Source organism: Amblyomma mixtum, chromosome 5, assembly GCF_055824585.1.
Source record: "Amblyomma mixtum isolate Tamu chromosome 5, ASM5582458v1, whole genome shotgun sequence".
Classification (NCBI taxonomy): domain Eukaryota; kingdom Metazoa; phylum Arthropoda; class Arachnida; order Ixodida; family Ixodidae; genus Amblyomma; species Amblyomma mixtum.
Genome location: NC_143016.1, coordinates 48,856,939 through 48,876,954, shown reverse-complemented (window position 1 = coordinate 48,876,954; position 20,016 = coordinate 48,856,939). Strand labels below are relative to the sequence as shown.

General features: G+C 46.2%; 1 pseudogene; it reads left to right on the top strand.

Annotated features, from left to right (window-relative positions):
- The first annotated feature begins 5,731 nt into the window (after positions 1-5,731).
- LOC149342054 (uncharacterized) lies at positions 5,732-18,807 on the top strand (annotated as a pseudogene).
- Positions 18,808-20,016: the final 1,209 nt, after the last annotated feature.

Below are 20,016 nucleotides of genomic sequence, written 5' to 3'. Positions count from 1 at the left end.
TGACGCGGGCGATGCTTGCCCATAGCCAGTCGACAAGGTAACCATATCAAGTTCGCCTTAGTAGATAAAAAAAATGAGACGCTCCTTTCCAGTGAGGACCACTAGTGATAAAAAAAGGTGTTTTAATAAGGGAGTAATTACTCATTGGCATCCACCCAAGCGCAGCCATACGGCTACAAAGGAAAGCTTTCCTTTGTAGCCGTATGGCTGCGCTTGGGTGGATGCCAATGAGTAATTACTCCCTTATTGCAAATCTAGTCCACCTTGGGCGTTTCCCCTAAACATTTGACCAAAAGGTGTTTTGTTCTGACACTTTCTGCGTTATGCACTCAGTTGGTGGACCAACAAAGTTATGTGACCGCATCGCGATCAGAACAATAATTATTCAAAATAAACAAGGACAGGGGCTTTTTTTTTTCGCTATCACCCCCTCAATCGTAAAGACGTTTTCTGTTTGTACGTTCCCTTTTCCTTTTTGCATGACATCGCGCTACATCATTTGCCACTCTTGAAGTCATCGTGATACAGCCTTCTTGTTTTCTTTGATCTTCTACCAGTGAAATCCGTGCATTATTCCTTATTTTCTGTCTATTTCTCTAAAATGGTTTTTGAAAATAGCCTTGTTCTTGCCGACAATGTATTTGTGCATTACCAGGCACCGTTAGGATTTATATCACCTTTTTTGTCTAGCCTATCTAGGCTAGATTTTCTATTGATTACTCAAGTTTGTGTCTGTGTTAGCTCACTCCCGATAATCTAAATTAAAAGAAAATAACAAATAATACCCATGACCCAGAACTTTCATTTCCAGACGAGTTCAAATTCATACAAAGCATATCTCATATACTCAAATCTACTTTCCGCAGAGTAACTGCGGAAAGCATGGTGAGTTCAGACATGGCATACTTTAAATTACGAACTGTGAGCAGTGCCTGCTTTCATGCTAAAAAAGGGGGAAAAGAATTTATCAATCACCCTCCTACCTGCGCAGCAGTATTCAAGCCCGTTTGCTTCACAGGTATGAATGGCAGGGAGCGGAGGAATTTTGCTTCTACTAAGCTATCATAATTTATACAGAAATCGACGAATACAGTAACATATCCGTCAATTGCAGGTGAATTACTGAAACGTAGCGTTGACTCATGTACTACACTTAAACAGCGGACACGCCCACTGAGAGTAAATTACATTCTTGAATACTTCAGGGTTACAACAATGTATCAATGAATAGAAACGAAATTATTTCAAATTCGACCTCAAAATGGCACCTCGCAGTCCTTTCTTTTGTCATAAATGGCGCTGACATATTTTCCCAAAAAATTTATGATGTCATCAGCATCAAGCAAGTGCAAACAACCAACTGCCGCCCATTAGAATTCCCGGATTCAACGATTATTGTTGTTTTATCCTATCTTAAAATACACTTCTAATTCTAGTTAGCCTATTTACCTCGACTCATTAAACATCTCAAAAACGTCGGCAATGGAACTCATACGCTGACGTTGTTCCGCCGTACGAAGTTTTCAGGTCAGGAAAAGGAACAGATTGTGCGCAGTCTGCGACTTCCGTCGTTTTCCTGGATCCTTTCAAGTGAGTGACAGGTAAGACAACAATATTCCTATTATCGACATCCAAAGTTGACTGGTTTGGTTTGGTTTATGGGGTTTAACGTCCCAAAGCGACTGAGGCTATGAGAGACGCCGTAGTGAAGGGCTCCGGAAATTTCGACCACCTGGGGTTCTTTAACGTGCACTGACGTCGCACAGTACATGGGCCTCTAGAATTTCTCCTCCAAAGAAATTCCAGCCGCCGCGGCCGGGATCGAACCCGCGTCTTTTGGGGCAGCAGCCGAGCACCATAGCCACTGAGCCACCGCGGCGGCCAAAGTTGACATGATATAGGACTTTTGTCATGCAGAGGAAAGGTAGCTTAAATGACAGAAACTTAACTTAAAGTAGATATTTTCACAAATACATGGCTAACTCTCATTTGCATTTGACTTCTTTTTGGTAGATTTATTCTTACTCATCTATATTTCAATATTACGCACAGTTTGTACGAGAACTAAGCTGAGAAACCTGTGACCCAAGAGTGCGCGGGATCCAGCAAGAAGCGTTAGTTTGAGCTTCAAGTGTTTAACAAAAATGACACCTGTACAAGGAGCCTGTAGACAAATTATGCATTCTTGTAAAGAGGAACCTCATACCCAGCAATTCTGGACAATTACATTCTTTAACGGAAAAGCAATTGAAAGCAATTTTTTTCATATAATATAAGATTTCACTGCAGTAATCAATATAACTACACGCCTCCCCTCATCAGGCTGAGATAGTCATTGAGCAGCAAACACGGGGAAATCAACATCGGTTCCACGCTTATTGTCCGACGGCCACTGCAGAGACCATTGAGGTCAGTCGACGTGCTTTTGTTTTTGACCGCCTGCAGACAGTTTCGACAACCTGAGATTGAGTACGTGAATGTGTGGAGCTCTTTTAAATTGTTTTGCCGCGTGACGCAGATTACAAAGTGTGCGCAAGATTACAGAGAGTGGTACCGTCCTCATTGTTCCTATGCTAGGTTGGGATCCCACGCATGCTAGTAGCATCAGACCGACTTTTTAATTCGAGAGTATCACATGCCTCATAGTGCGAAAACTGCCGCCGTCATCAGAAACCTGTGGCCTAAACGCGGCACACACATTGCATCATCAACCCTCTTCGAGGAATAGGCCGCCGGAGTTTGGGACGCCACTTACTTCAAAGCGCGATTGAGGTGTCCAATGACCCGAGGAGCCAGTTATGCGCCTTTATTTTCCTCCAAATCAGAGAAAGAATTCCTCTTGTTTCATTCGGGGAGCATCATAATTCCTAACCTGACACGCATACCCTGTCACACCACTTTCCTTCCCCCACCCGGGGCCTTCCTCCTCGGAGCGAAGGCCCTATTTAATCCCTGCCAATGATGAACGCTTTGCCCAGACGAAGACAAGTCCTCTTCTCAAAACGTTGGCTCAAGCAACCTGAGGTTTTCCCGTCCCTTGTTCATTTTGTGATCGCCAAGGACCATCTACCACACCCTCTCTCTACCATAACCAAATAAAAATTCAAGGGGCACTTTGACTGTCTAAAGTGCGTAGAGGCGGAAGCGTTTTCCGCACCACCTTCGCTGTTTCTGTGGCACCGGTGGCGTCACATATAATTGAGTACTAATTACTAAGTGATGACAAATCACTAATTAATGATTAATTACTGATTAATGCCTGAATACTAATTAACTGCTAATTAATTACACTTAAGCGTGCCGCCGCGGTGGCTCAGTGGCTATGGTGCTCGGCTGCTGACCCAAAAGACGCGGGTTCGATCCCGGCCGCGGCGGCTAGAATTTCTGTGGGGGAGAAATTCTAGAGGCCCGTGTACTGTGCGATGTCAGTGCACGTTAAAGAACCCCAGGTGGTCGAAATTTCCGGAGCCCTTCACTACGGCGTCTCTCATAGCCTTAGTCGCTTTGGGACGTTAAACCCCACAAAACCAAACCAATTACACTTAAGCTTCGCCTTTAGGAGTAGAACGTGACAGCGCGTTGTAGCGCTGCCAGGGAGTCCACGGAACACCACCCGTTCAGCGCGATGCCTTGCCCTTTGAACGCAACGCTTTTTGAGGAAAGGAAATGGCGCAGTAATTCTCTGTCATCTCGGTGGACACCTGAACCGCACCGTAGAGGAAGGGAGGAAGTGTGAGTGAAAGAAGATAGATAAAGAGGAGCCGTAATGAAGAAAATGAAAATTGTATTTGAGGAAAGGAAATTACGCAGTAACTGTCTCACAAAATTCAGGGGGGCACTTTTTTGACCTAAAGTGTGGTCACTGATACCCCTAAAAGTGGAACGCGACAGCGCCTTGCCACGCTGCCAAGGAGTCCATAGAACGCCATCGCCCATTCGGTTCTACGCCTCGCTCGTCAGTAAATTGGTTTTTGAGGAAAGGAAATGTATCTGTCTCTCATTTGTCGGTGTACACCTAAACCTCGCGGGAAGGGAATGGAGTAGGATGAGAGTGAGTGAAGACACCGTATTCACTAGACGCGCCTTTGTTCATTCCAAACCGTCGAGCTGGCATGGCGGAGTGGATAGCATGCTCGTCTCGCACGCCGAAGACCGGGGTTCGATTCCTGAGCTCGACCAATTTCTTAATCGGTTTTATTTATTTATATGGCCTGACTAGTAAAGCTAATTAGGCTAATTGGGTAATTAAGCAATTAACTAAGCTCAGTCCCACTTACTTGGAGCATCACTATACGATCCCTTCAATTGGTTGCATGGTTACTAGCCAAAGTACAATTGGCCCCGTTTGAAATTCGCGCACTGTGACGTCACGACCGTTTCCACCAATTGAAAAGCGGGACATTTTCTGTCGACAACTGCTGCTTACAACGATGAGACATTAAAGGCTTCCGCCTTAAAAGCAAGTTTTCTGGGGGCAATTGCAATGCTCGGCCAGGCCGAATCCTTTCATGTATTCCTTCACGCACCTAGTGGTATATCAGTCCCACTGCCATTGATGCAATTATTCAAAATCTAATCTGAAACGCATAGTGCACAAGTGCCCTATGGGCTTACCCACCGAATGACTCCAACTCCCAAGCTGAAAAAGTGGGAGACTGCTTTGCTCACCACGGATCCCGAGAGAAATCTCCGGAAGGTGAGCTTGGTCCTGGAGGCTGCCCTGCAGAACCGACTTCCCGCCACCTGACGGCTCCGTTAAGGCGCAGGCAAGATACTTAAAGATGACCTCTAACCTCTCACCCTCCTTGTCTTTGTGCGAATAAAATTTTGAACCAACACCGCCTGAAGTATTGAGAGAGGAAAAGACGCACAACTGTGTCAGCTTGTAGGCCGACGACACCGCATACTCACAGCGCGATCGAGATGTCCACTCAACTAATCAGCCAGTTACACTTCCTCTCACATTTACACTCTATATTAATTGCTTTGGTGACCTCATAAGTTTTTACCTAATGCCGCTCGTCATCATCAATCTTTAATCGCACTTTCCCTTTCCTCCCCTTCCTTTTCCCCTGTGTGGAGTAGCAAGCCAGGGTCATGTTACCACCGGCCGACATTTCCACCTTTTCCTCTCATTAAAATTCCTTTCTCTTTCTCTCCGCTGCTCAGTTGCAGAGCACCACCTTTTTTGCTTTTTCCCCGAAAGTTTTTACGCGCGCCAAAAAACTAGCGTTTAATTCGAAAGTTCCAAAACCTCCATCCAGTCGCAGTGAAGCCCCCTGAAAGACCCCTTGAAATCGCATTTAGGGCAGATAGCTCTAGATAGAAGAGCACATGCCACTAAATTACCCCACAGTGAATCATGACGTTTCTACATTCCATTCTTTGTTAAAGGAACAAATAAATACCAAAATTATTGCTGTCGTGTTCGAGGCATGGTCGCGGCTATGAAACAGCAACCCCAATAAATTAACTGCACTTCTCAAATTGCCTTGTCAGCGCACGGTGCAGCAGTCAGAGGTAGTATCGGTGAAAATGGCACCTGTGTTGAAACAACTCGCACGGTTCGACTAATGCAATACTTTTTTTTTCGACAAATTAGTTTTGTAACTGTACCCCAGGGAGCTGTTGTCGAGAGAAGGGGTGTTTTAGTCTGGAAACGATGTCACAGCGATTGCTGGGCCATTCGTTAGATACAAAAGCCCCCAAGCTAGTTCTACAATCGCTAAACATGCAGCTTATCCGTGTCGTTGCGCTGACGCTTTCCTGCGTTGCCTTCTTTCACATACCTTGCTGTGCTGGCAAGCCTAAACACCAACTTCATCATGAAACTTCAGAAGTTAGAAAGGTACGTGAGAAAAAATTTTCACTTCACCTTTGTGCTCTTAGTAACTTCGAGCATGCACCAGACTCGTTCAGTCCAAGCTAGCTTGTCCTTTTTCCATCAGCATGCCTGTAGCTATGGGCGCGGCTGTCAACTTTGATGATTTTTTTTCCTCTGTCTCTTAATTTCCTGGTATAACCTCACACGGGAACATGCAGGATATATAGCCCTCTATACTTAATTCCTAACACTCGAAGATACTGAATCTCTTCGGGCTGATAACGTACGGCTCCTTCGTGTCCTTCTAATTTTGAACACACTTTTATTCCTTATTTCACCTCCTGCAGTGTATTCCTTCGGGGTGCACAGCACGACATTTTATATGCACGCTCGGTGTAATATTCATACAATATTCACTACATGAGGCTCTAATAATTTTTCTGCGGGGCCCACACGCGAGCTAAGCAAGTTACCCTAGTCCGATATGCCCCCGCAATCACTGAGTACAAGCGTGGTTACTCCCCTGAAAGCAGGACTTCGAGAAATGCATACAGGTGACCGAGTATGCTTCGTCTTGTTAAACTTCCTATGAGCGTAGAAGAAGAAAGTCTAGAAGGGGCACAAAGGGCAAACGCAGGACCCCAGTACATTTTCTATGTCTTCGTCTTCTACGCTGCTGCGAAGTTCAACCGTGGAAGCAGGTCTTCGTCATCTGTAACAAAGATGGCGAAAAATATTCAGCACATTGCTTCTGTTTTGTTGTAATGTGTATAGTGCTGAGCTTTTCGGATAGAAATTACTACTTTATTTGATGTCTTTTTCATGTAACTACAAAAATAACAGACAATACAGATTAGGACTCAGCTCCATAAGCTTCCGCTGAAGTAAAGAAAATGGAATAGGTTAACCAACTCTTTAATTTCATTAGCGAATCTAAGCAGAAAATAGCCGCTAAGAAGTTGGGGAATAGAACAGCTTGCTCGTGAAAAAAACAAACGACATGAATAGAATCCGCAACAGTGTATTTTTTCACAGGCCTCGATAGAATTGTCAACAGCGAAGCAAGTGGCTCCTTAGCTGTAGCCTAAGTCAGAAGTGTCGACGGTAAAATTTCGAATTGCAACCTATCTGTTGGGAACGAGTGTGAAAGAAATATTTTCAAAGCAATGCGGAGAGGCAAGCGGCCGCACTTTTAGTTACAAGTTGTTCTGAAAGAGGCTCTTTGAAGTGGAGGAGCAACCATATCCGTGAAAGATGAAATCTCTAACGATTAACCTTGCCGCGAATTTCTGACAGATACCTCGCATCGCAAGATATGCATTAGGCAACATTCCACAAGAAACTAATTATTTTTTAATTATCAGAAAACCTCAGAGTCCATGATGCGTGCATGCTTCTCCTACGATAACTGCCTATGGCAGGCTCCTATCGCAAGGGAAATCCGTGGAAGAAAATTCAGAAGAAATCCACACACACTGTATATCGCAAAATACTTGGCAAATGTGACCTAGAAAAAGAGCGGAGAGAGGAGGCCCAAACTATCGCAGCGCACATTGCGTGTCTTCCTTGTGTCCAGTGAAGCGTGGTACAGCTTGCCAAAAACCGAATAATAAACAACACGGGACAACCACATGATTTGAGGTTTATTACAATTACAACAGTGTTGAGGGGCTTTATTCTTATCAGAAGCAATAAAGTTTAAAGAAGTTGTCAAGCAGCGTGTTGAGGGTGTAGCATTTGTCTCGGGATTAGGTATCTGGTATCTGGTGGCGTCATTTAATTTTGCTTGTGACATATACATGTATAAAGATGGATATCCTCAGTTCAGTGGCATCGCTTTTTTAAGGCGAATGCGGGTGGAATTGGGCTTCCTTATTCCTCAGCATATAGCCAAGTACCGGTTGGGCACTTCAGCTACATACGTTCCAATGAGTGACATTTATATGTTGCCCTTCATAACGTGATAGTGCCGTTACATGTATCTACAACATGCTTATTCTCCTGGTAACTAAACATGTTCCGTACATGCAGACACTACCTGGCCTCAACAGACATACGGTCTGCCTGCGCTTTACTAATATCCCGATAGGGTCGCCTGCCAAGTTGTTCACGACTGAAGCACTGAGCACGGTTGTCAGGCGGGTGAAGGTGCTGGCGGATGAGTCTAGTGCATACGGCCTGCAACGCCATCTGTGAGGCTCTTATAGAGACGCCGCACAACCTCAGTGTCTTTTGCTTACAGAACCACGACACGATGCCAACGAGGCCCCTAGCGTCTGTGCGTCCACTGGGCGATTTTGAGCCGGATTTCAGTACACATTTTCGACTTGTGTTGAAAAGGTAGTGCTAACTCTAATCCTGCAACAGAGAGGAGCTGTACATGAATGTGCAGTCATATAGCAGTGTCTTCCTAGTAGCTGGCCCTCCAAACATGATTGGGATGGCGGGACTTCTCCACGGAAGTTGAAATAAAAATTGCATTTTGGTCGTAGTACACGCACCTAATTGAGAGGGTAGTGGACCACTCCATATGTTAACCAATTCCAGAAGGGGTGTTGAATTTTGAAGACGGGGGCGCTTTTTTGCATCGGTCAAGGGTATTGCGAGAACTTCACGTTGGTGTTTAAATGTCACGCCAACTGTCAATATGGGCCCTAACAACGCTGTATCTCTATTGCAGGTCTTTGAGAGCTTCTCTAATCTTGTTGCTATTTTTGACATCGACAATGATGGGGACCTTGACTGCGTAGCAGCGATGCGGACGGAATACGAAAGCAGTGTTCCACGAGCGACATTTGTCTGGATGTTCCCAGGGTTCAATGGACGCGAACCGTACGTTTGACTTCAGCCAAATTTCATGGAAATTTTGGGGTAGAAAGAAAAAGAACACAAACATTTTAGTTGAATATACACGTCATTGAGATATTTATAGATCGTTATCCAACCGTCGACACGTGGATGTTTCTTCTGCTTTCTAATCTGTTAATTTTCCGAGATAAATTAATTACGCTATTATTTCTTATTTAATTAGCAGAAAAATTGTCAGTGGCTTAGCTCAGCTAGGCCAGGATATACGTAGCGAAAGCAGTTTCGTCTACTGACATTTCTGTAGCGACATGCCGTCGTTGTCTTTCAGCAGCTTGGCGGCGATTCTTCGTGAGACGTTCCTCTCGTTCTTCGGGCGTCTCGGCCGCCTGCTTAGCCTTTCTCACCTCATTTTCACGCTGTCGACCGGCCTACTACCATGCGACGACTTCTGGATCGGAAAACTCAATTTCACGCAGCCTGCACTGCTGCCGTGGCGAGCACGGCCGCTCGCATTCGATGGTGTGTGTTTGAGGAATGAGCGTATAGCGTGCCATCGTGGTCCGGCCGCAGAAGGCGACGACAGTCCCAGTACGCCTGCCAAGCACGCGCAAGGCCGGCGGCACGCTGTTCCGTTCCCGCCTGGCTGAGCACGTCCAGTCGAATGTATTTGTGGAGACCCGACGACGACTGGTGTCTGCGATTCGTCTCCACAAATTAGTGACTCCGGACTTCGCGTCTTCGTTCTCTGCTCTTGCCCTGCGCTTGCATCAGCCGCTTCGCTAGGCCTATCACTACCTGGATCTTGAGACCCCGAATACCTTCCATCGTGTAAGCCCTGGCCATGGATCCCACCACTCCTGTATCGTCTCCGTCGCCCCTCACGCTGCCACCTCCTGAGTGCGCGGTCTCCGCCCTCAAGCTCCCCGACTTCTGGTCGTCGGACTCGGAACTTTGGTTCCTCACCATCGAGGCCTTGTTCCGCCGACACCGCATCACGTCACAGGTGACCATGTTCGATCATGTCATTGGTGCGCTCACGCCTGCTGCTGCTGCGGTTTTTCGCGAAGTCCTGCGCTCTCTGCCTGCCGATCGCCCTTACGATCATCTTAAAGCGATGCTTATCCAGCGAACTTCCGAAACGAAGCCGCGTCGTCTCCAGCAGCTCCTTACCTCAGAAGAGCTCGGAGATCGCAAACCTACCGAGCTTTTGTGTCGTATGACCGCCTTGGCTGAAGACTTGGCATCTTCAAAAGCGAGCTCCTGCGGGAACTCTTCCTGCAGCGCCTGCCTCCGCAGGTGCGCATGATCCTGAGCGTGTCTTCGTCTCGGACCCTGGAATCCCTGGCTACGCTGGTGGATGAGATCATGGACGTCGGCTTTCCCTCCGTTGCAACACTTCATCGCCCTCTTGCCCCTCAGCTATCGAGCCCAGCTCCTGACGATTGCTATACCCGTTTCATTGCTACTCATGAGGAGCTAGCCCGGCAGTTGGCTCAGCTTACAGCTGAGGCTGCAGCCCTTCGTACTCTCCGGCTGCTTTCCTCATCTCTACCCCGCCGTACCAGCACCAGTGCTTTGGCAATCGTACTCCACCCTCCACGACCCTTTGCTGGTTCCACCATCACCCGACAACTGCGCGAATTCTTGGCCTCGCCAACTATTATTCGAGCTTCATTCCTCGCTGTAGCGCAATACTGCAGCCTCTCCACGACCTTCTCTCGGGTCACAGCAAGCCGACCGCTCTTGTTGCTTGAACCGATGCCGCTGATCGCGCATTCAGCGGCATCAAAGCAGCCATTGCCGGCGCGACGCTCCGGACTCACCCTAAATGTGACGCGCCCATGTCCGTCATCGTTGACGCATCGGACACTGCTGTCGGTGCGGTCTTGCAACAGTTCGTCGCTGGTGTTTGGCAGTCAATTGCCTTCTTTTCCAAGAAGCTTGCGCCACCTGAACGCACTACAGCACCTTCGGCCGAGAGCTGCTAGCAATATATTCAGTCGTGAAGCACTTCCGTCATTTTCTCGAGGGACGCACCTTCCATATCCTCACTGACCACAGACCTCTGATGTCCGCGCTGGCATCCAGCAGTACCTCCTATGCTCCTCGCGAAATCAGGCAGCTCGCCTAAATTTCCGAATTTACCTGGGACATTCGTCGCGTCAGCGGCAAGTCGAACATAGTTGCCGACGCGCTTTCTTGTGCTGAAGTCAATGCGACGGACAATGGACGGCCAACCACCGGCCACAGAAGGCGACGACAGTCCCAGTACGCCTGCCAAGTACGCGCAAGGCCAGCGGCACGCTGTTCCGTTCCCGCCTGGCTGAGCGCGTCCAGCCGAATGTATTTGTGGACACCCGACGACGACTGGTGTCCACGATTCGTCTCCACAAGCGCATAGCTTCCGGCTTATATCCCAGCTGCACGGCGCGACCCTGCGCCTGCGCAGTGAGGCGCATAGCGAAGTGATGACGTCACGCGCCGCGGAACTCGGCGGAGCGACGGCGCGTGGCGCACACCTGTGGCTCGGGCGCAACTGATTTCCATGGTAGCGGCGCATGCGCAGTATTGGCCTTTGCCAGGCTCCGCGAAATGTGTTCCTGCTAGCCTAGTGTAGCTTTTGCTACAAAACACATTACGTAAAAAGGAGAGAAACCTTTTCCTTTGGTCCTTGGTTTCGGTGAATGTTGAATTCATTTATGTGATTCAGATACTCAGTGACTCCACTCGTTAAAACGAACTTTGTCTTTATTCAGAGCACATTTACAAAATACAGAACTCTTAAAGGGCAGTGACGACAAATAGCTAGCCTCACGGTACGCCATCACGGTACGGCAATCTAATCAGCAAGAGTCCACTTCCACCGAAAGCTGAGGCTATATAGCCTAGAAAAGACCAAAAGACGAAACACAGGTGTCGCCACAGGTAAAACACATGCGTCGACAAATTTTTTTACGCGTATCCTGAAGCTACGCTTGAACGTTATTCACTTCAAAACGGTTGCAAACTGACCCTTTTCGTTAAGGGTGGCACGAGTTTTATTCGACTGTAGAAAAATTATCGAAAGCACCTTCTCGCCCATAATTGCGTTTTTTGGCGCCGTACCAAGGAAAACAGCCAGAACAGCCTGAGAATCACTCATTAGTGCAAAAATAAATCGATTTACTTGTCCTCGGGGTCCCTTCAAATCGATTTTTTTTTTTTGCGGAACACCTCCAGTTAAATACTAATTTACAAAAGTACCAATCAGGAACGACATGACTGCAGGTATTTTCAGCCTTCAAAAATGTAAGCCATAGTGTAAGAACGAAATAGACCGCCTGTTGGCATCGCACGTTTCGCTTAAATGGGAAAAACTGGTAGGATTTTAGCGCAGTTAACTCGAGTAGACGTTGTTGAGCCAAGTAGACGTGCAGAAGCATGTGTTTAGCCCGATTGGCTCATAGTTTTGCTTTTCCGGGTCGTCGACACATATGGCGATGACATTAGTTCGATAGCGGTATTAGTTGATAAAGACGAGGACGTGCAATGTACAACACGAGAGTTTTTTGCAGCTTAACACAAGGCGTGTTTGGCTGCGACGGTAGCAATGTGATGCATGAAGGCCCACAAATCTTGCGCTTCCTTTCCTTTAGTTTCTCCACTGAGTTCCTGTTTTCAGTGTGCTACCCTCCGCTCAAGTACAGCTCTGTGTATTTTGGTTTACCGGGACATGACGTTCTCGAAAGAGTGCGTAAAATGCCCCTCTCGCCCAGTACCAATATATTTTCCTATAAGCTACGTAGCGCGACACTGCCCGTAAAAGCATGGTTACAAAAAAGGGCATTTTTGTATCCACGATAAACTGCGGCCTTTGTGATGCTCTAGATAAGATTGAGCATTGTTTCACCGATTGCAAAGATGCAGTGCCATTTCTGGATATCTTCCAACGGACATTGAAAAAAGATTTCATCTGACACCCCATTCTGTACGATATCTCATTGCACTGTCATTTGTTGATGACAACTTAGATATGTTCGTTCTAATTGGGCTACACAGCCTCTAGAAAACGCGAAAGATGGATCGGCATTGTGAATCTGTTGTTTCTTCAAACGTCCACTTCCCAGAATGATTCTTCATCTAAAGAAAATGTATGCCCCGATCACAAGCTACAGGATCGCGGGTTTTAACGCCTTTCAATTCCATACTACTCGGTCCTTGTTCATGAAGGATAGCCTGTATGGCATCCGCTGATTCTTCAGCAGTTCAGCCTCCCGTCCGGCGTTTCCTCTGGTTGACCTCCACGTCTCGGCCAGTAAGCTGGGCTGCTCGACTGTTGCTTTCTTCTCTGCTGCTCCTAGGTCATGCCCTCTATTTCAGAGCATGAGTGTCGTATTCTAGCAAAGGCATCCTTTTTTTTAAGAATTAGTGAGACCGGCCCATTGCGTCGTGGGATTGTATGTATGGGTGAACGTAAAAGTCGCACATCACGGACGCTTCGATGTTCTTATCCTCATGTATAGGAAATGTCTACCACATAACGTGGCCGTTCGAACTCTTCGCACTCACTGCCATACCCCACTTCGTTCGCACTTCTTTATTCGGCTAGCGTTCGATATTCCTCTCCTGTTAGTACTTCTCCAGTTCTCGCGCTTCGGATGCGGGGCATATACTCTGACTGGGCTTCCCAGTACTCCTACACCCAATTGAAGAGCATAGCAAGCACTGGATGCAGCATGCTACCAAATCCCACGAGTGAGTACGCCTATGCACTGTTAAGGGTATCGCGATGCGAACCGCTCATGTGTTACGCATGTATCTGGTGTCGCGGATCCGCTTGAGAGGCGCTTAGTGGATCTCCCTGCAGCTGGTCAGCTAGTGTCGTTTGCGTTGAATCCAAGTGTGTTGCTGCTCTGTAACCCTACTTTTGCTGCTGTTTCGGCTTCCTCCAAGATGGCGCTGCGGGTACTGCGCACGAATAACGACGCAATCATCTTTATAACCGTAGGAGTATAGCTGTAGACGAGAGTGCATCATCCAAGTATCGGCAGATGCGGCCGTTAAAACGAAATGTAAAATAGTTTTATACAAGCCATTGAGTACAATTAATTTATGGGGTACAACTGCAGCCGCAGCGCGGCCGCTCTTTCCTCTCGACAGGAGAGAGTGAAAAGCGGGAACAAGTACCGGCGGATGCTACAGCACCGTACGATCGAAGCCCGCCGTCGAGAAGGAGAGCAAAAGCCGGCTTAGGACGCAGCGGTTGTAGCGAGGAGGACAGGGTGGAAAGGAAAGACGAAGAACCACGCCATGGGGCCAAACAGGATGGTCATGAGCGATCGAATAAATTGTGAAAGCGGTGCCGTGCCTTTGAGGCGCCGGCAGCTCGATCGCCGCGAAGGCAGGTACAAGCCTAACGCGTTGTTTGAACGAGATGAACAGGAGGATGGCTATTCTTCTCTGCAGCTATGCTGCTCGGCTAGAAATCGGCAAGGCCAAGAAACAGCGCACGAAATGAACGGACGCAAAACGGACGGTGACTGCCAAAGGAAGCCGACAGTCTGTGCGGAAAACCAATGTGTGGACGCGTAAAGAAGGTTGAGGGAAATCATTAAAGGATGGCGTCACTTAAAACATTAATAGGGTTTTAACGTAGTTAAACCGAGCAGACGTCCCAAAGCATATGTAGCCTCAAGCGGAGAAGATACGGCCTTACAGCCAGCCCTCTAAGCCAGATCAGGCAGCCGCGACTCCAGCTTATACAGAAACTGTTTCTATGTTGCGCTATTAAGCACGCTGAGTTTTATTTGCAACTTTTTTGTTCGCATTTCAGGGGAAATATTTCCTATTCGGTTGTGCCGGGACCGAGCCGTGATACGTTCCGCTTCTGGGAGAACAATGGTAAGTTTGTTTCGGTCAAGAAATGGGGCTCCAAATTTCGGCAATAAGCGAGAAATTTGAGAACGACCCTTAGTCATGGAAAAGAATCAAATACGATGCTAGGTAAAGGAAGCAATGACCGTCTTGAGAATCTTGATAAATAATCTTTGCTCGTCATGCCATCGAAACGCGACGACGCCGCCCTAAGTACCAACTGAATGGGCCTACCGGTGGCTCAGTGGTTAAGGCGCTCGTCTACCGAGCTGCAGTACCGGGTTCGAACGCGACCGCGGCGGCCGGGTTTCTATGGAGGCGAAACGCAAAAGGCGCCCGTGTGCTGTGCGATATCAGTGCACGATAAAAGCCCCCAGGTGGTCGAAATTACTCCGGAGACCTCCGCTATGGCACCTCTTTCTCCCATTGGCCTTGCACTCCATCTTTCCTCCCTTCCCTTATGGCGTGGTTCGGTGTCCGCCGAGATATGTGAAGCAGATACTACGCTATCTCCTTTCCTCAAAAGGCCAGTTTACTAATTTACAAACGGGCCTACCCAGGGTTGTTATAACAAATATTCTTATCGCTAACAGTGCTTACTAAGTTTAGGTTAACCATCGAAGCAACTTAATGCACTTGCCGATATGCCAGCAACTGCCTGAATGTTGTTTCGGCTGTGCAATCACTTAAGCAGAATACTGTATATATTTTAAGCAAATTATTTGCGCTGATAACAGGCACCATAAGCTTGTATTCGTTTTACGGGGATTAACGTCCCAAAGTGACTCAGGCTATGAGGGACGCCGTATTGAAGGGATCCAGATAATTTCGACCACCTGGAGTTCTTTAACGCGCACTACCGCCACACAGTACACGGGTCTTCAACGTTTCGCATCTATCGAAATGCAACCGCAGCGGCAGTGATCGAACCAGCGCCTTTCAAATCAGCACTCGATCCCGATAACGACTGAGCCACCACGGCGGCTCGAGACTGCTTGGTGGAGCGCTATGTGATGCACTCGATTATAAATTCAGGTGAAGTTTGAGTCAAGCTGAATGGTCAGATCAATCGCCTATTGAAGTGGTGTATTACGAAGCACATGTCGGGTAATAATCCTAAGATCGTTGTTGCGGCCATCAGAAATAGGATGCGGCATTCATTTTTTGCTATTTCGCAGATGGAAAACAACTTCTCTGGGTTTATGAATACAAGTATCGTGGTCTTCATATTCCTAATGATCTGTGTTGGGACCGCCATATTACGCACACTGCCAATAACGCCATGACAAATTTACATTACTTGAAGTGATGTCCTAAGCTTATAGCATACAAGTTTCTCGTTCTGCCTCTTCTAGATTATGGTAATATAGTGTGAGATGCATTTAATGTTTTTACTATAAATAAAGTGGAAAGGCTCCAAAACAAAGACTTAAGGTTCATCTTTAATAGGTATGGTATTACGTCAATTACTGAACTCCGCAATAGAGCAGGTTTCAGCGGGGGCATTATCTTAGATTAGAATGTGCGCTTCCGTTTCCTCGCTAAATACGTGAAAGGCAGACTAAAAAGCAAAACTCATGAATGCCACATTTTCTTGTCCGTTTTCAAACAATAATTTTTTTTTAATATTTACTTTTTAAACACTCGGTAGTTCAGTGAAACGCACTTTACAGTGCATGGGTACAAGTCTATGACATGGATGAATTTCAGGAGTTTATTGAACTTAGTATGTAAAGTTTGTTCCTCATCGTTTAATGTGTTTGAATGCATTTCACTTCCATTCATGTGATTAATATTTCATGTATAGTATCTTTTTCTAACGCTGTGTTTTTTTTTGTCAACTGTGTACTACCTCGATGTTTACTGATGTATTTGCCAAACTGCCAAGGCCTCTCTTGAGGCTGGCAGCATAGTCAACAAAGTTCAAAAAAAATTAAATTAAAGAATGTTCAAGCTTTCTTGCACAACAAAATCAATGGATCAGTATAGTGGAGCGTATAGGCAAAAGGCAGAACAACGTGGCACTATTCCGCAGATTTTTTAACAAGTAGTACATCGCCCGCATTTCTCCAAATTCTGTATAACTGCGATGAGGACCCATGCTCTACGATGATGTTCTTATTGCAACTAAAACACGCTTAACATGTTAGCAAGAGACTTCACACTATTTTTGGGGCCACCAGTCTAAATGTGCTGAACACAAGAAGCGACACGACCATAGATAAGAAACCCTTGGGGGCAGGTTGACTGAGCCAGACTATTTGGCAGCAAAAAATGCCTTGTTCCAAGTAAGCATCTGCCAGTATTGTTCCTCACCGTTATCATGACCTTGCATGGAATGGAACTGTTCAGACCGGCAGATATCTTTACACGGACTACAAGGACTGCCTCGTTATAGCCTTTTACGACATGAATGGTAAGGAATAAAAAAGTGACAAGCCACTCTTCATAGAGAGCATGTAATCAAACTTAGCAGGCAGAAGTCAGTCAGTATTTCACTGCCATATGAATTATCTGAGGTCTTTCTTGTCTTAAATTTTGCGTAAGGACGCGCTCACGGTATTACAGCCGCAGCACAGAAAAGAAAATCGGAGCCAATACATGGTGTGGTTAGGGCAAGAAAGTGCTTAATGTCACTCTTTATTTTGAAAGTTTTCTGAAACGGTTAGAACTCGGCGTCATCATAATCACACTTTAGCATCATGCTTCGCGCATACTAACGCTTTTAAATTTTCTTTTTTCCCGAGAACTATTGACGAATGGAACGTACTGCCTCTACAGGTGATATCGGCGGTTGATTTTGACAACGCACTTTGTGAGCTATTTTAGATTTTATATGTGCTACACTGTTGTGTGAATGTGTTTTTCTGCCCTCCCTGCCTGGACCCAAATGAGGGTCTGCAGTATTGTGAAAATAAAAAAATAAAAAGTGGTCCTCACAAATAAAAAAAAGCTGGGGTAGCCTCAAGGTAGCGGCGGAGCAATCTCGTGAATCTCGAGAAAATTCTAAAGTTTTTTCCTGCACTCAAGGAACGATTAAAATGCAGGCTGGTTTCGGAAACGCAAGCAAGGCTACGAGGGCCGCTTGGAGTAGTTAGCACAGAGACGTGTTGATGAATTTGACTCTAAGAAGCAGATATTGAATATTCTCTCAGTGCGTTGTACATTATAATACAGCTCTGAGAGAGAAACAAAGAGGGCAAAACAATAAAAGGTATTAGAAGTAGAACAGAGGAACTGTGCACAAAGAGGCATGTAGAGGTTACAGTACACAGGTGACATGAGATGTTACAGGTAGATGTTATCCAACAACAAAAGCGATAAGTGTCGTCAGGTGGCCCAAAAACCAAATGAACACGAAAATAATCAAATACAAAGGAAGCTAGCAATAAACTTCAGACAGAAGAAGCTGAGGGACTGTAGACGCAAAGGCAAAATGTTCTTAACCAGGAGGGAACGGCCAGAAAGAGATAATAGTTGGTAAAGAACAGAACATCCGCATCGCACACCAACCCTATGCAAGTGACCAATTTCCCGTTTAAGGAGCTGAAACAAATGAGGCCCCAAAAAAGCAAGAAAAATGAAATAAAAAAGTTGCTGGCAACTTAAAGGAACAGTACCTAAAGCGAAACAATGCAACCACGAAGAAGAAGACAAGCGGCAACGGTATGGAAAAATAGAGACGTCTTTCATTTCTTCAAAATTTGAAGATAAAAGAAAATAAGAATGAACAAAAGGAGGGGAGGGAACTGAAGATATACAAGAAGTTAACTAAAGCACACACGTACCCATAACTGGACTCACAACACTAGCAGCGAATGGAAAATGAGCAGGTATGCATATAAACCGCAGGAAAAGGTATAAATGCAAGGAAACAGAAATGGGGGGGGGGGGGGGGGGGTTAGAAAGCTATTCAAGATATAGCATAATGTTTAATGTAAAGGCCAAGATACTAAACACACAACGACCAGCAAAGTTCAGACGCCTGCAAGGTTTTCGTGTACCTAACTAAAAGGCAAGCAGTGAGAAATCAAGCAACTACACAGTGACCAAGGTCCCTCAAATTTTGTAAAAGGCATGTTTGCCTCGAGGTAGCGTGCAATGCGCCGCCGATGCTGTCCGTCCGCAGCACATTTCTTGCTCCCCTTTCAGTGCACTATAATTGCGTTTTTTTTTCCCTTCACAGAATGCATGCTGTGGGTTTCCCCGGAAGTGAAAGGCGCGCAGTCTCGGAAACATGCATGGAACAGTACGAAGACAACTGCGACGTCGTAAACATGTCCTACGACGAAGATACGTGCAGGCCGTTCTTTAATTTTTAGCGAGAGATTAAAATATTGTAAATCAATAAACCAGCTCGATTTCTCGCATTGAAGATTGTGAAATCTTTCATTTATTCCTTTATTGAATATTCAACGGAAAGTTTCACAGCAGGTTTGGTGGTAACATCCAAAGTGTTTACTGAGTTCCGAGAAAAAAACAGCCCACTATTATACGCAGTTTTATTCATGTCTTTCTTCACCTATTTGTCAGTTCAGCAAGCAAGATAAGAGAACAATGTGGCTTTATGTATTAAGAAAAGTGTCAAGGAATCCCCGTCAAGGCTCAAGCAAGTACACGGCGAAGACCATGTGCGAAGTTCAAGTTACACATTGTAAAACTGAATAAAATGCTCACTCCAGTAAACCGCCAAATTTTTTCCTTCATCTGGCGCGCAGCCTATGCAGTTCAGAAGCTTCACCGAAATAAAAAAATTCTTAAATTGCCATTCGGCACCTCTTCCGCTTACAGGGAGGCAACCATGCCCGCACTTACAAAGGTTGTGTATGCCATATGTTCCTATTGGGCGGGTTCGTTCGTTTTGTGAGCCTTTCGATAAAATTCGCTTCACAAAATAGACTCTGTGCCTGAGGTTGCGTTACACTACTACGAGCCAGACAAAGTGTAGGTACGACGCGGCTGCGAACTCGACGCTCGCCACATTTGCGCGAAAATTAAGCCTACGTCAAGTCTCCACGAAATGTCCTGTCGTATGTACCATAATCTAGCACGCGTCGTTATCTACATATGAAATGAAGCCAATATTTTTTCTTGCCTAGACTGCCATCCTTTTCGTGGCGCTAATCTGTATTGCAGCGTTGCGTGATGTCATTAAGGAATTAGTAACGGTTTTTCTTTAGCGATCAGACGTTGAAAACAATAACAGTGCCATACGCCTGTTAGTGCCACGGGCTTCGGCGTCAGCACACATTAGCACTTATAAAACGAGCTGTGTTTATTCATGTGGAAACACACAGCTCGTACGCCGCACCGCTGCGTTCGCGGGACGCAGAGTACTTGGCCTTGACGGCGAAATCATGTCCGGCAATCATACACTCGCTGTAGGAAGACTAGAGTGGAAAAAATGGTGGGATATATTCTCACTGACACTTAATGGGTACACACGCATTTCGTAATAGTTTTTTATTACCAAGGTATCGAGACAATAATGCGCCAGTTGCATGAGAAGAATGTGACTTGAAGCAGACAAA